Below are 14,835 nucleotides of genomic sequence, written 5' to 3' on the forward strand. Positions count from 1 at the left end.
ACAAATTAAAGATAAATTAAACATTTTACTACAAAAGACCAACAGGAAATGACAGACAAAAAAGTTGTAGAGCATAAAATAAACAAATAACACAGTGACATAAGTTAGTCCCTTCTTATCAATAATTACTTAGTAAATGGATTAAACTCTCCAATCAAAAGATAGAGGCTGGGCCCCGGCCAGTGGCTCAGTTGTTTGGAGCATCATCATGTACACCAAAAAGGTTGTGGGTTCGATTCCTGGTCAGGTCACATGCAGGAGGCAACTGATTGGGAGGAGCAGATTGATGTTTCTCTTTCACAACGATGTTTCTTTCTCTCTCTCTCTCCCTCTCCCTATCTCTGTCAAATCAATAAAAACATATATTTTTTTTTAAGAAAGAACAAACTGAATCCAAAGCTAGCAGAAGGAAAGAAAGTAATAAAAATTAGAGCAGAGATAAATGAACTAGATATTAGGGAAAAAATAGAGAAGAAGCAATGAAACCAAAAGCTGGTGCTTTGAAAAAGATAAACACAATTGACAAATCTTTAGTTAGATGGATTAAGAAAAAAGAAGACTCAAATTACTAAAATCAGAAATGAAAGTGAAGACATTATATTGAGTCTGCAGAAATACAAAAATTATAGAACTATGAATAACTGTACACCCCAAAATTGGATAATTTAGATAAGAACACATTTTTAGAAACATAAAATTTACCAAGACTAAATCATGAAGTGATAGAAAATTGAGATAGATCTACTAGTAAGGTTATCAAAACATCTCCCAACAAAGAAAAGCCCTGGACCTGATAGCTTTACTGGTTAATTCTGCCAAACCTTTAAAGGAGAACTAATACCAATACTTCTCAGACTTTTCCCAAAAATTGAAGAGAAGAGAATAAATTCTAACATTCTTTGAGGCCAGCATAATCCTGATACCATTGCAAGAGAAGAAAACTAAAGGCCAATACCCTTTATAAACATCAATGCAAAAACCCTCAACAAAATACTAGCAAGCATAATTCAGCAGCACAATAAAAGGGTTATACACAATGACAAAGTGGAATTTATTCCTGAAGTACAGGGACTTCATTCACCTGGGATTTCATACATATGAAAATGGATCAATGTAATATCAACAAAAGGAAAAGAAAAACATGATTATCTCAATTAACAGAAAAAGTATTTGACAAAATCCAACACCCTTCTTTGTTTAAAAACACTCAACAAAACAAAAATAGAGGGAAACTACCTCTGCATAATAAAAGCCATATATAAAATACATACAGCAAACATAATACTTAGTGGTGATGCCCTTTTTCACCACATATATTTAGTCTAGTACTCGAAGTTCTAGCTAGAGAAAATAAGTAAAAAGGAAGAAAGAAAGAAAGAAAGAAAGAAAGAAAGAAAGAAAGAAAGAAAGAAAGAAAGAAAGAAAAGAAAAGGAAAGAAAGAAAGGGATCCAAATTGGAAAGGAACAATTAAAATGATCTCTGTTTGCAGTTATAATCTCATATGTAGAAAATTCTTTTTTTTAAATTAAATCTTTATTGTTCAGATTATTACATTTGTTCCTCTTTTTTCCCCCCATAACTCCCCTCCTCCCAGTTCCCGCCCCACCCTCCGCCCTCACTCCCCACCCACTGTCCTCATCCATAGGTGCACGATTTTTGTCCAGTCTCTTCCTGCATCTCCCACACCCCTTTCCCCCCCAAGAATAATCAGTACATTCCCTTTCTATGTCCCTGATTCTATTATGATCACCAGATTATTTGTTCACTTGATTCTTAGATTCACTTGTTGATAGATGCATGTTTGTTGTTCATAATTTGTATCTTTACCTTTTTCTTCTTCTTCCTCTTCTTAAAGGATACCTTTCAGCATTTCACATAATACTGGTTTGGTGGTGATGAACTCCCTTAGCTTTTCCTTATCTGTGAAGCTCTTTATCTGACCTTCAATTCTGAATGATAGCTTTGCTGGATAAAGTAATCTTGGTTGTAGGCTCTTGGTATTCATCACTTTGAATATTTCTTGCCACTCTCTTCTGGCCTGCATAGTTTCTGTTGAGAAATCAGCTGACAGTCGTATGGGTATTCCCTTGTAGGTAACTGAGTTTCTTTCTCTTGCTGCTCTTAAGAGTCTCTCTTTGTCTTTTGCTCTTGGCATTTTAATTATGATGTGTCTTGGTGTGGTCCTCTTTGGACTCCTTTTGTTTGGGGTTCTCTGCGCTTCCTGGACCTGTAAGTCTATTTCTTTCACCAGGTAGGGGAAGTTTTCTGTCATTATTTCTTCAAAGAGGTTTTCAATATCTTGCTCTCTCTCATCTTCTGGCACCCCTATAATTCGGATGTTGGCACGCTTGAAGCTGTCCCAGAGGCTCCTTACACTATCTTCGTATATTCGGATTCTTTTTTCATTTTGCTTTTCCGGTTGGGTGTTTTTTGCTTCTTCGCATTTCAAATCTTTGGCTTGATTCTTGCGCTCCTCTGGTCTGCTGTTGGGTGTCTGTATAATATTCCTTATTTCAGTCAGTGTATGCTTAATTTCTAGTTGCTTCTTTATCACAACATGGAGGGTCTCATTAGATTTCTTGTAGATCTCATTAAGTTTATCAGCAGTTTCTAGAAACTTATTGAAAGACCTTAAAAGTGTGGTTTTGAGCTCTATATCCTCCATTTCTGTCATGTTTCTTTGTCTCCGCATTTTTTATGCTTTCTTGGTGCACCCCCTAGTGGTCTTTGTGCGCAGTCTTGTTGTAGTTAAGCCTTGATTGTTGTAGGTAATACTGGCGGGGATTTGACCTCCAGGCCAACTGGCTATGAGAATCAGCTGCGTCTGCTGTGGGAGAACTTCTGTGCTGGATCTCTAGGGCGGTGCTAATCTAGCCTTTGCCTGAGGCTATCCGGCAATGCCTCTGTGCAGGGCTTGGGTGGGGTGGGTCCCAGGGGATCTACAGGTTGGGCAGAGCTAGCAGTTATGGCTGCTCTCAGTCCCATTCCCAGAGGCTCTGCCTTTCAGAGTCCCAGCAACCACTGCAAACCTTGGAGAGAAAGCTGCCTTAAAGTTCCGACCGAAGCCAGACAGTCTCGCTTCTCCCGTTTGAGTGTGGGTCCCTAGAGACTCGCCCAGATCTGGAGCTCAGAGTCTGAGACTCCCTCCCGATTGAAAACAACAACCATGCCCTCAGCCGCCAGCCCGCTCCGCATGCACCTCTGCACCTTAGTATTTGACTTTAGCACTGCGCCTCCTCTGAGTCTGGGTATGATATTCTCTTTCCTCCTAGTTGTAGAACTTCTACTCAGCCAGCCTTCCTGTGGTTCTGGGTGATGTCCGTGCCATCTTTTAGTTGTATTTTTGAAGTGGTTGTTCGAGGCAGCAAACTCCGGCGTTAACCTATGCTGCCATCTTGGTTTTTCCCCTCATATGTAGAAAATTCTAAAGACTCCACTCCAAAGCTATTTGATCCAATAAATGAATTCAGCCAAGTAGCAGAATACAAAGTCAACATACAAAAATGAGTTGTATTTCTATATAAAAACAATGAACAGTCTGTAAAGGAAATTACAAAAACAGTTTCATTTACAATAGTGTTAAAAAGAATAAAGTGCTTAGGAATCATCTTAACCAGGGAGGTAAAGACTTGTACAATGAAAACTACAAAACATTGCTGAAAGGAATTAGACGTAAATAAATGGAAACACATCTCCATGTTCATGAATTAGAAGACTTAATATTGTTAAAATGTCAAAATTATCCAAGTTGTCTACAGATTGAATGCAATCTCGATCAAATTCCTAAGAAATTTTTTTTTCAGAAGTGGAAACATCCATACTAAAATTCATAGGGAATCTCAAGGGACTCTAAATAGCCAAAAGAAATCCTGAATAAGAATAAAACTGACTCTCACTTCCTGGTTTCAAAACTTACTACAATGAGGTACCACTTTATGCTCATTAGTATGTCTATTATCAAAACAGCAGAAATCAACAAGTGTTGGTAAAGATGTAGAGCAATTAGAACCTTGCGTACAGTTAGTAAGAATGTGAAATGGTGCAGTGGAGGCATCACCACTGAGTATTATATTTGATGTGGATAATAGTGCAAAGGTTCCTTTAAAAAATTAAGAAGAATATTAAAAAATTAAAAATAGAATTATCATATGACCAAGTAATTCCACTTCTGGAATAACCCAAAAAATTGAAAGCAGGGTCTTGAAGAGATGTGTGTGCACCCATGTTCATAGCAGTATTATTCACATAGCTAAAATCTGGAAGCCATCAAAGTGTCCATCAGTAGATGAATGGATAACCAAAATGTAGTCTATATGTACAAGGGAATATTATTCTGCCTTAGAAAGGAAAGAAATTCTGCAATATGCTACAACATAGATGAACCTTGAGAACATCATACTAAGTGAAATAAATTAGTCAGAAAGAGATAAATATTATATGATTCTACTTATATGATGTACTTAGAATTGTCAAAATCATAGAGATAGCCCTAGCCAGTTTGGCTAAAGACTGACGTGTCCCAGGTTCAATTCCGGTCAAGGTCATGTACCTTGGTTGCAGGCTGGATCCCCAGCCCTGGTCAGAGTGGGTGTAGGAAGCAGCCAATTGATGTGTATCTCTCACATCGATGTTTCTCTCTGTCTCTCCCCTGCCCTTCCACTTTTTAAAAAATCAATGGAAAATTATCCTCAGGTGAGGATTAACAACAACAATAACAACAAAAATCATAGAGATAGAATCCTGGCAGGTGTGGCTCAGTTGGTTGTAGCATCATCCCATGCACCAAAAGGTTGCCAGTTTGATTCCTGGTCAGGGCACATACCTAGGTTGCCAGTTCAATGTATGGGAGGCAGCCGATGTCTCTCTCTCTCTCTCTCTCTCTCTCTCTCTCTCTCAAATCAATAAAAAACAAACAAATAAGCAAAAAAATGTCCTCAAGTGAGGAGTAAAAAAAAAAAAACCATAGATATAGAAAATATAATGGTGGTTTTTGGGCTGGGGGAGAAGAGAATGGGGAGTTACTGTTTAATAGGTAAGGAGTTTCAATTTTGCAAGATGAAAAGTTATGGGGTTGTGGTGGTGGTGATGTAGCACAACAATGTGAATGTATGTAATTTGATTACTGAACTGTACACTTAAAGTGGTTAAAATGGGAAGTTTTATGTTATGTGTATTTTAACACAATAAAATAATTAACTCTAGACAAGACACAGCTCTGGACCTCCCTAACAACACACTCAAGAATATTTTTAAGAATACAAAAATATATGGCACTCGACATGGTAGAATATGCAATGTCTGGCATCCAATCACAATGAACAAAATAAACTGACAAACAAAATAGGTCCAGAAGCATGGATGAATGAAACAGACTGACAGAGCTCCGAGGGGAGGGAGGTGGGGGACAGGAAGAGTTTAACCTAAGAACTATGCAGAAAACTACAGCACACAATCACACAGTATTATCAAATTGCTTAAAAACATGAAAAAAGAATTTACATACACATATGCACAGCCCATGGACACAGAAAATAGTTTAGTGAAGGCCTGGGGTGGGGCAGGATTTAGGTGGAGGGGGGTTAAGGGGGAGAAAGTAGGAAACATCTGTAATACTGTTAACAATTTTAAAAAATTACCAGGCATGTGAAGAAACTTGAAAACACAGCTGCATGAGGAATTATTAATTTCATGTTACTCTTTTAAATGTATTTTTATTGATTTCAGAGAGGAAGAGAGAGATAGAAACATCAATGATGAAAGAGAATCATTGAATGGCTGGGGCTCGAGCCCACAACCCGGGCATGTGCCCTGACTGGGAATCAAACCGTGACCTCTTGGTTCATAGGTCGATGCTCAACCCCTGAACCACACTGGCTGGACTTCATGTGACTTTTGTAACAAATTACAACAAACGTAGTGGTTTAAAATAACACGAGTTTGTTATTTTATGATCCTGAAGGCGAAAAGCCCACACTGAGTCCTCAGGGCTGCATTTCTTAAAGAGGCTCTAGGGAAGAATGTGTTTCCAGGTTCTAGAAGCGTCCCACATTTCTTGGCAGATAGCTCCACACTATACTTACCTCTGTTTCCATCATAACATCTTTCTCACTCTGCTCTGACCCTCCTGCCTCCTGCCTTTAAAAACCCTTATGATTGCATATGACCCATTCAGATAGCACAGGTACAGAAAGTGAAGACATCACATCTTTGGTGGGGGCATTCATGGAGCTGCCACAAGAAGAGAAAGTAAACAATGGCACTGACTCAGAAATGGAACAGAATTAATAAACAGGAAAACTGATGGCAGTTATTATGACTGCATTCTATATGTTTGAGAAGGTAGAGGAAATAGTAAACATATTTAATGGAAAATTGGAAGATTAAAAAAAATCCAAACCAAATCTTCTAGGGATGAAAATTACAATGTGAAAAATAAAACAAAATGAGATCAATGAGTTTGGCATTGCAAAACTTGGAGACATTGCAATAGAAACTCTCCAAAGCAAAGCAGAGGGCAGAAAATTAAAATAACATAGCAACAATGTGGGAAGCAATATCAAGTTGATAAGTAAACACACAACTAGACTACCCAAATGGGATAGACAGAAAGAATATTTAAAGAAACCTTTTTCAGATTTGATGAAAATTATAAACTCATAGATTTAAGAAACTAAACAAATCCTGAACATAAGGACTATGCAGAAAACTACACCACACAATCACACAATATAATCAAATTGCTAAAAACCATGAAAAAAAGAGAAAAATTTTAAACGTGTCCCCTCCAAAAGACAGATTACCAAAAAGATAGAAATTACATCAGGTTTCTCATCATAGATAATGGAAGCTAGGAGACAATGGGGCAACTTCCTTAAAATACTAAAAAAAAAAAAGGAGAAAAACAAAAAACCTATCAACCAAGAATTTTTACCAAGCAAAATAAGGACATTCCAGACATAGGAAAGATTTTTACTCTAAGAATGTCAAATGTGATCTTTACCAGACTGAAGCCTAGATCTGCACAATGACGAAGTCCACCAGAAATGATGACTACATAGTTAAATGTAATTTTCTTTTCTTTTTTTAAAAAAATATATTTTATTGATTTTTTACAGAGAAGAAGGGAGAGGGATAGAGAGTCAGAAACATCAATGAAAGAGAAACATCGACCAGCTGCCTCCTGCACACCTCCTACCGGGGATGTGCCCGCAACCAAGGTACATGCCCTTGACCGGAATCGAACCCGGAACCTTTCAGTCTGCAGGCCGACGCTCCATCCACTGAGCCAAACAGGTTTGGCGTAAATGTAATTTTCTTATTATTTAAATATCTAAGAAATAATAATTTATTAACTGTTTATTGAAAATGTAAAACACACTAATAACTGTGTACACTATTTAGCAGAAGTCGCCATAACAAAATACCATAGACTGAATCGTTTAAAGAATAGAAACCTATCTCCTCACAGTTCTGGAGGCTGGAAATCCAAGATTAGGATTCCTGGGTGGTTAGGTTCTGGTAAGGGCTCTCTTTCTGGCTTTCAGATACCCACCTTCTCACTGTGTCCTCATAAGACACACACACAAAGAAAGCTCTCTCATTTCTCTTCTTATAAGGAAACGAATCTTATTCTATCAGAGCCCTACACTCATGACCTCATTTAACCTTAATTATCTTTTTCTAGGCCCTATACACAAATAGGGTCATAGTGAGGGTCAGAGATTCAATATATTAGTTTGCCAAAACCGGTTTGGCTCAGTGGATGGAGCGTCGGCCTGCGGACTGAGGGGTCCCAGGTTCGATTCGGTCAGGGGCATGTGCTTGGGTTGCGGGCATATCCCCAGTGGGAGATGTGCAGGAGGCAGCTGATCGATGATTCTCTCTCATCGATGTTTCTGGCTCTCTATCTCTCTCCCTTCCTCTCTGTAAAAAATCAATAAAATATATATATATAAAAATATATATTAGTTTGTTTTTTTTGGGTGGGGCAGGTAGGACACAATTCTGCCATAGTACCATGTATTGTGCAGTTTATAATATATATAGAAGTAAACTTTCTACATATGTATAACAGCAATAACACAAAAACCTTAGAGAGGAGAAATGAAAGTACATTGTCATAATGTTCTTCCACTATGTGTGAACTACTACAATTTTACTTGAAGTTAGATTGAGATGTATCAAAGATGTATATTATTACCCTAAAGGATCCACTAAAATAAACAACAAAGAATAATGGCTACCAAAACAACAAAGGAGATTAAGAATCATGCAAAATATTCATTTGATTCAAACAAAGGTAGAAAAAAAGGTAAAAAGAAAGACTAAATAGAATAAAAAACAAATAAAAAAGCAAGATGGTAGATTTAAATCGAACCATATCAATAATCACATTGAATGCAAATGGTCAGGAACATTTACTTAAAGGACAATGGAGTAGAAGAACTTTCTGCTATGTCTCCTGCTAAGTAGAACTAAAACCTCCAAATATCATATATAGAAGCGTCTGAAAGATGGGGAGAAGACAGGCTGTCTAGGGACTTCCCACCCTGGGATTTATGACCACCTTTTTGGTCATAAATCCAAGACTTGTTAGGGAATCTGGCAACAGGGGAACATAAAAAGGCATTCGCAAAAAAAAAAAAAAAAAAAAAAAAAAAGTAAAAGCCTCAATAGAAGGCAGCTCTGTCTGTAACCAAAGGCCCAGAAAAGGGGAAGCCTCGAAAAACAGAAAAAAATGAAAACACTCTGCTCTCCTCAAGCCAAATACAGTGTAGAAACAGCCGTCTGAACTGTAAACCCAACAGCAAAGGCTGAGAGTGGGGCCTGGTCTTCACCTTTGTCAGGTGTTAAAGAGGATTCCCAAGTCCACTCTGAAAGTGGCTTCAGGGAAGCCCAAGTAGAGCCAGGACTTTCATAAGTGCCCTGAGCAGTGAGGCCTGCCCTATGGTGTCGCATGGGGCTATCTGGGGAGTCTGGACCTCTAGCCCAACCCAGTGGTTATGAAGCAACCCTCAACCTCCATGCTGGGGTGCAGTCAGAAAAGAACTCATTAAAAATGAGTTCACTTTTCTACTGTGACAGCTGAAGCCATGGGGGGAGCAATAAGAAAGTAGTCCTGCCCCTAGTAGCCAGGGTTGTATCCGAGGAGAACTAGAGGGGAGCTGGGATTCCCATACACGCCTACTAATAGCAAGGAAGCTGAGAGAGGAACTAGACTCCCACCCCATATGAAAGTAACAGGGCAGAGCTCCACCTCACCTCTGCCAAGAAGTGTCAAAAGAAGCCAACTAGGAGAAGATTTAAATGAGACATAGGGTCTTGTAATACATTATCAAATTTTATTCAGATTTCAATCAACTATCACTTGTTATACCAAGACATCGGAAAATCTCAGCTTGAGTGACAAATGTGAATCGAGAGATGCCAACACCAAAAATACAAAAATGTTATAACTATCTGACATGAATTTTAAGCAGCCATCATGAAAATGCTTCAGTGAGTAATTCGCATATGCTTAAAACAAATGAAAAATAGAAACCTTTACAAATAAATAGAAAATCTGAAGAACCAAATGGAAAATTTAGTACTGAAAAGTACAATAAAGAAAACAAAAAACTCAGTGGATGACTCAATATCAAGATAGACAAGAGAGGAAAGAACAGCAAACTTGAAGATAGAACAATAGAAATTACCCTAACTGATGAACAAAGAAAAAATACACTGGTTAACAAAAAATAAGAGAGGTCCAGGGACCGGCGGGGCTGTCATGAAAGATCTAACATTTTCGTCCTTGGAGTCCCAGAGGAGAGGAGTAACAGGATAGGCCTGCAGTCGTATAAGAAGAAATAATAGAGGAAAACTTCCCAAATTTGGCAAACAACATAAACCTACAGACTAAAGAATCTGAGAGAACCTCAAATATGATAAACCCAAAGAAATCCATGGCACAGCATAGTCAAAGGTCTGAAAACTAAGGACAAAGTAAAAATATCTTGAAAGCATTGAGAAAGAAATTACATTTTTACCTAGATGGGAAAAACAATTTGAAGGAGGCCAGGAAGAAGTGACAAAATATTTTTCAAGTGCTAACACAAAAGAACCATCAACCCAGAATTCAATATACTTAAGGAATAAAGGAGAAATAAGACATTCTCAGATAAAGAGGATTTGTTGGTAGCAGATCTACCCTAAAAGAATGACTAGGAATTTCTCTAAACAGAAAGGAAATAATAACAGAGGAAGTCACAGAATATTAAGAATGAAGGAAGAAAAGTAAAATAAAAAATGAGGTGGGATAAATACAATACTTATTCCTTCTTCTCTTGAGTTTTCTAAAGTATGCATGATGGTGAAATAAAAATAGTAACATGAATGATAGTAATTTTCAGTACATGTAGAGGAAATATTTAAGACAATTATAAATAGTGGAGGGTAAAGGGACATTAAAGAAAATAAGTCCTGAACACTTCACTTTAATAAATAAAATATTGACACTGGTGGATAGTGATAACTTACATGCACATAATGTAATACTTAGAGAAACCACTAAAGAAGATATACAAAGAGATATATTAAAAACACTTTAGGTAAATCAAAATAAAATTCTAAAAATCTTCAAGTAACCCACAGGAAGGCAGGGAAAATAAAACAGAAAACAAAAATCAGACCAAACAAAATAAAAAATAAAATGGATTACTTAAGCCTTAACATGCCAATAATTATATTATATATAAAGGGTCTAAATATACCAATTAAAAGACAGAACTGGCAAGTAGTTTAAAAAACATGACTCAACTATCTGCTATCTACAAGCAACTCATTTCAAGTGGAATAATACAGGTAGAGTGAAAGTTAAAGGATGAAAAACATATACCATGTAAACAGGAATCAGATAAAGCAAGATTTGCTGTTTTAATATCAAAGTAGAAATAGAATTGAGAGAGAGAAAGAGAGAGAGAGAGAGAGAGAGAGAGATTATATAATGCTATCAGGGTCAATCCACCAAGAAGACATAGCAATCCTAAGTGTAATGCATATATAAACAACAGAGCTGCAAAATGTGAACCCAAAACTGATAGAACTGAAAGGTTTAAAAAGTAGACAAATATGCAATTATAGTTAGAGATAAAACATCTCTCAACAATTTGATAAACTAGACAGAAAATCAGCAAGGATATAGAACAACTCTACAACATCATCAACCAACAGGATTTAATAAAGATTTATTGAACACTCCATCCTATAACAAGTGAATAAACATTTATTTTTAGGTAGTCACAGAACATACATCTAAATCGACCATTTCCTGGGCCATAAACCAAACCTCAACAAATGAAAACACGTAGGATGTGCTCTTTGACGACACTGAAATAAAACTAGAAATTAATAACATAAAGATAACAGGGAAATCTCTGTACACTTGAAAACGAAATAACATATTCCAAATGATCCAAGGATCAAAGAATAAGTCTCAAAGGAAACTTAAAAATACATTGAACTGAATGAAAAAGAAAACAAAACACATCAGAATGTATGGGAATCATCCAGGGCAGTGCTGTGAGGAAAATCTACAACATTAAATTTCTGCATTTAGAAAAAGAAAAAAAATTCAAATTTAAGCTTGTATTTCAAGAAACCACAAAAACTAGAGCTAAATAAATACAGAGTGGTAGAAAAGAGAAATAATAAAAAGAGCAAGAAGCAATGATATTGATAACAACAACAAACCCAGAGATAATCAATTAAATAAAAGCTGGTTCTTTTAAAAGGTCAGTAAATCAATGAACAAAAACTAAAACCATTTTCCCTATAATAAGAACAAGACAGGGATGCCCACTTTCACGACTCTTTTTCAACATAGTACTGGAAGTCTGAGCCATAGCGATCAGACAAGAAGAAAAAATAAAAGGCATCCAAATTCGCAGATGACGTGATTAATGCACATAGAAAACCCTAAATACTCCATCAAAAAACTACTAGATTTAATAAATGAATTTGCCAATGTATCAGGATACAAAATTAACACCCAGAAATCTATGGCATTTTTAAAAAATCTTTATTGTTGAGAGTATTATATATATCCACCTTTTCCCCCCATTGACCACTTCTAGCCCTCCCTGCCCCAGGCTTTCACCACCCTATTGTCTGCATCCACAGGTTATACATATATACATAGAAGTTCTTTGGTTGACCTCTTCCAAACCAATGACCCACCTTGCCTTCCCTCTGAGATTCAACAGTCTGTCTCATGCTTCTATGTCTCAGGATCTATTTTGTTCATCAGCTTATTTTCTTTATTAGATTCCACATATGAGTGAGATTATGTGATGCTTGTCTTTCTCTGACTGGCTTATTTCACTTAGCAAAATACTCTCCAGGTCCTCCATGCTGTCTCAAGAGTAAGAGATCCCTCTTTTTTACAACTGCATAGTATTCCATGGCATAAATGTAGCAGATTTTTATCTACTCATCTCCTGATGGGCACTTGGGCTGTTTCCAGATCTTAGCTATTGTAAATTGCACTCCTATGAACATAGGGGTGTATACAGTGAGGCCTTGACTTACGAGTGTCCCGACTAACGAGTTTTTCGAGATACGAGCCGTCTCTCAGCCGATTTTTTGCTTTGAGTTGCGAGCTAAAATTCGGGTTACGAGCCAGCTTCAGACACCCCACCGCTAGTTGGCGCAGTGAACGTCACAGTGAACGCCACAACATCAGCCCAGCATCACGTGTCTCACTCGTTCACTTTTGATTTGACATACGAGTAATTTGAGTTACGAGCTCCGTCACGGAACGAATTAAACTCGTAAGTCAAGGCCCCACTGTATATTCTTTCTGATTGGTGTTTCAGGCTTCTTAGGATATATTCCTAGAAATGAGATCACTGGGTCAAATGGGAGTTCCATTTTTAATTTTTTGAGGAAATTCCATACTGTTTTTCATAATGGCTCCACCAGTCTGCATTCCCACCAGCAGTGCACTAGGGTACCCTTTTCTCTACATCCTCATCAGCACTTGTCATTTGTCCATTTGTTGATGGCAGCCATTCTGGTGATACTTCATTATTGTTTTAATTTTCATTTCTCTGATGATCAGTGACTTTGAGCATTTTTTCATATGTCTCTTGGCCATGTGTATGTCCACTTTGGAGAATTGTCTATTTAGGTCCTTTGTCCATTTTTTAATTGGATCATTTGTTTTCCTTTTGTTAAGTTGTATGAGTTCCTTATATATTTTGGATATTAATCCTTTATCAGATGTATCATTGCCAAATATGTTCTCCCTATAAGTGGGCTTTCTTTTCATTTTGTTGATGGTTTCTGTTGCTGTGCAAAAGCTTTTTATTTTGAGAAAGTCCCATTTGCTTATTTTCTTCTTAGTTTCTCTTGCCCTAGAACAGTGATGACGAACCTATGACACGCGTGTCAGAGGTGACACGCGAACTCATTTTTTTTGGTTGATTTTTCTTTGTTAAATTCCATTTAAATATATAAAATAAATATCAAAAATACAAGTCTTTGTTTTACTATGGTTGCAAATATCAAAATATTTCTATTTGTGACACGGCACCAGAGTTAAGTTAGGGTTTTTCAAAATGCTGACATGCCAAGCTCAAAAGGTTCACCATAACTGCCCTAGAATATGAATCCGCAAACATATTGCTATGAGAGATGCCTGAGATTTTGCTGCCTATGGTTTCTTCTAGGATTTTTATGGTTTCATAACTTACATTTAAGTATTTTATCCATTTTTAGTTTAATCTTGTGTATGGAGTAAGTTCGTGGTCTAGTTTCTTTCTTTTCTCTCTTTTTTTTGCATGTATCTGTCCAATTTTGCCAACACCATTTATTGAAGAGACTCTATTGACTCTGTTGTATACGCTTGCCTCCTTTGTCAAATATTAATTGAGCATAATGGCTTAGGTTGATTTCTGGGGTCTCTGTTCTGTTCCATTGATCTATATGCTTGTTTTTGTGCCAGTACCAGGCTGTTTTGATTACAGTGGCTTTGTAGTATAACTTGATATCTGGTATTGTGATTCCTCAAACTTGTTCTTCTTTCCCAAGATTGCTATGGCTATTCAGGTTTTTTGTTTTGGTTCCATGTAAATTTTTCTAGATCTGTGAAATATGCTGTTGGTGTTTAATAGGCATTGCATTGAATTGCTTTATGTAGTATGGACATTTTAATGATGTTAATTCTACCAATCCATGAACATGGTATATTCTTCCACTTGTTTATCTATGGCATTTTTATATACCAATAATGAACTCCCAGAAAGAAAAACTACAAAAAACTGGCTGTGTTACCATTGCAACAAAATTAATTAAGATACTTAGGAATAAACTTAACCAAAGAAATAAAAGATCTCTACTCAGAAAACTACAGGACATTGAAAAAAGAGATTGAAGAAGATATAAACAACTGGAAGCAAGTATTGAAGTAAAATGAGTTGTAATCTTTTGGCTGTGGAAAGACTTATCTTCAATTTGTAAAAACTGTAACATATGTGAAGTGCAATAAAGTTAAGTGCAATAAAATGAGCTATAGTTGTAACCTTTACAGAGTCCACAGGAAGTTGACATGTAATTTTGTCTAGAAACTTTAGTTGTAATGAGTGGGAGTGATAGGCTGTAGAATGCTAACTCTATCTTGGCCAGCAAAAGAAGTCCTAATACTTTAAAAATCTTATAAAATATAAGCTCGAGTTTGTTTTATTTTTAAGGTAATCATGTCTGTGTGTTTTCAAGTGGCTTCAGCATTCTTTCCCCCCCTTCCTTAGAAACAGGGAGTTTTAGAACAGTTGGTGTGGCAAATGAAGAATCCAATA

The sequence above is a fragment of the Myotis daubentonii genome, chromosome 11 (genome assembly GCF_963259705.1).
Source record: "Myotis daubentonii chromosome 11, mMyoDau2.1, whole genome shotgun sequence".
In the NCBI taxonomy this organism is placed as follows: Eukaryota; Metazoa; Chordata; class Mammalia; order Chiroptera; family Vespertilionidae; genus Myotis; species Myotis daubentonii.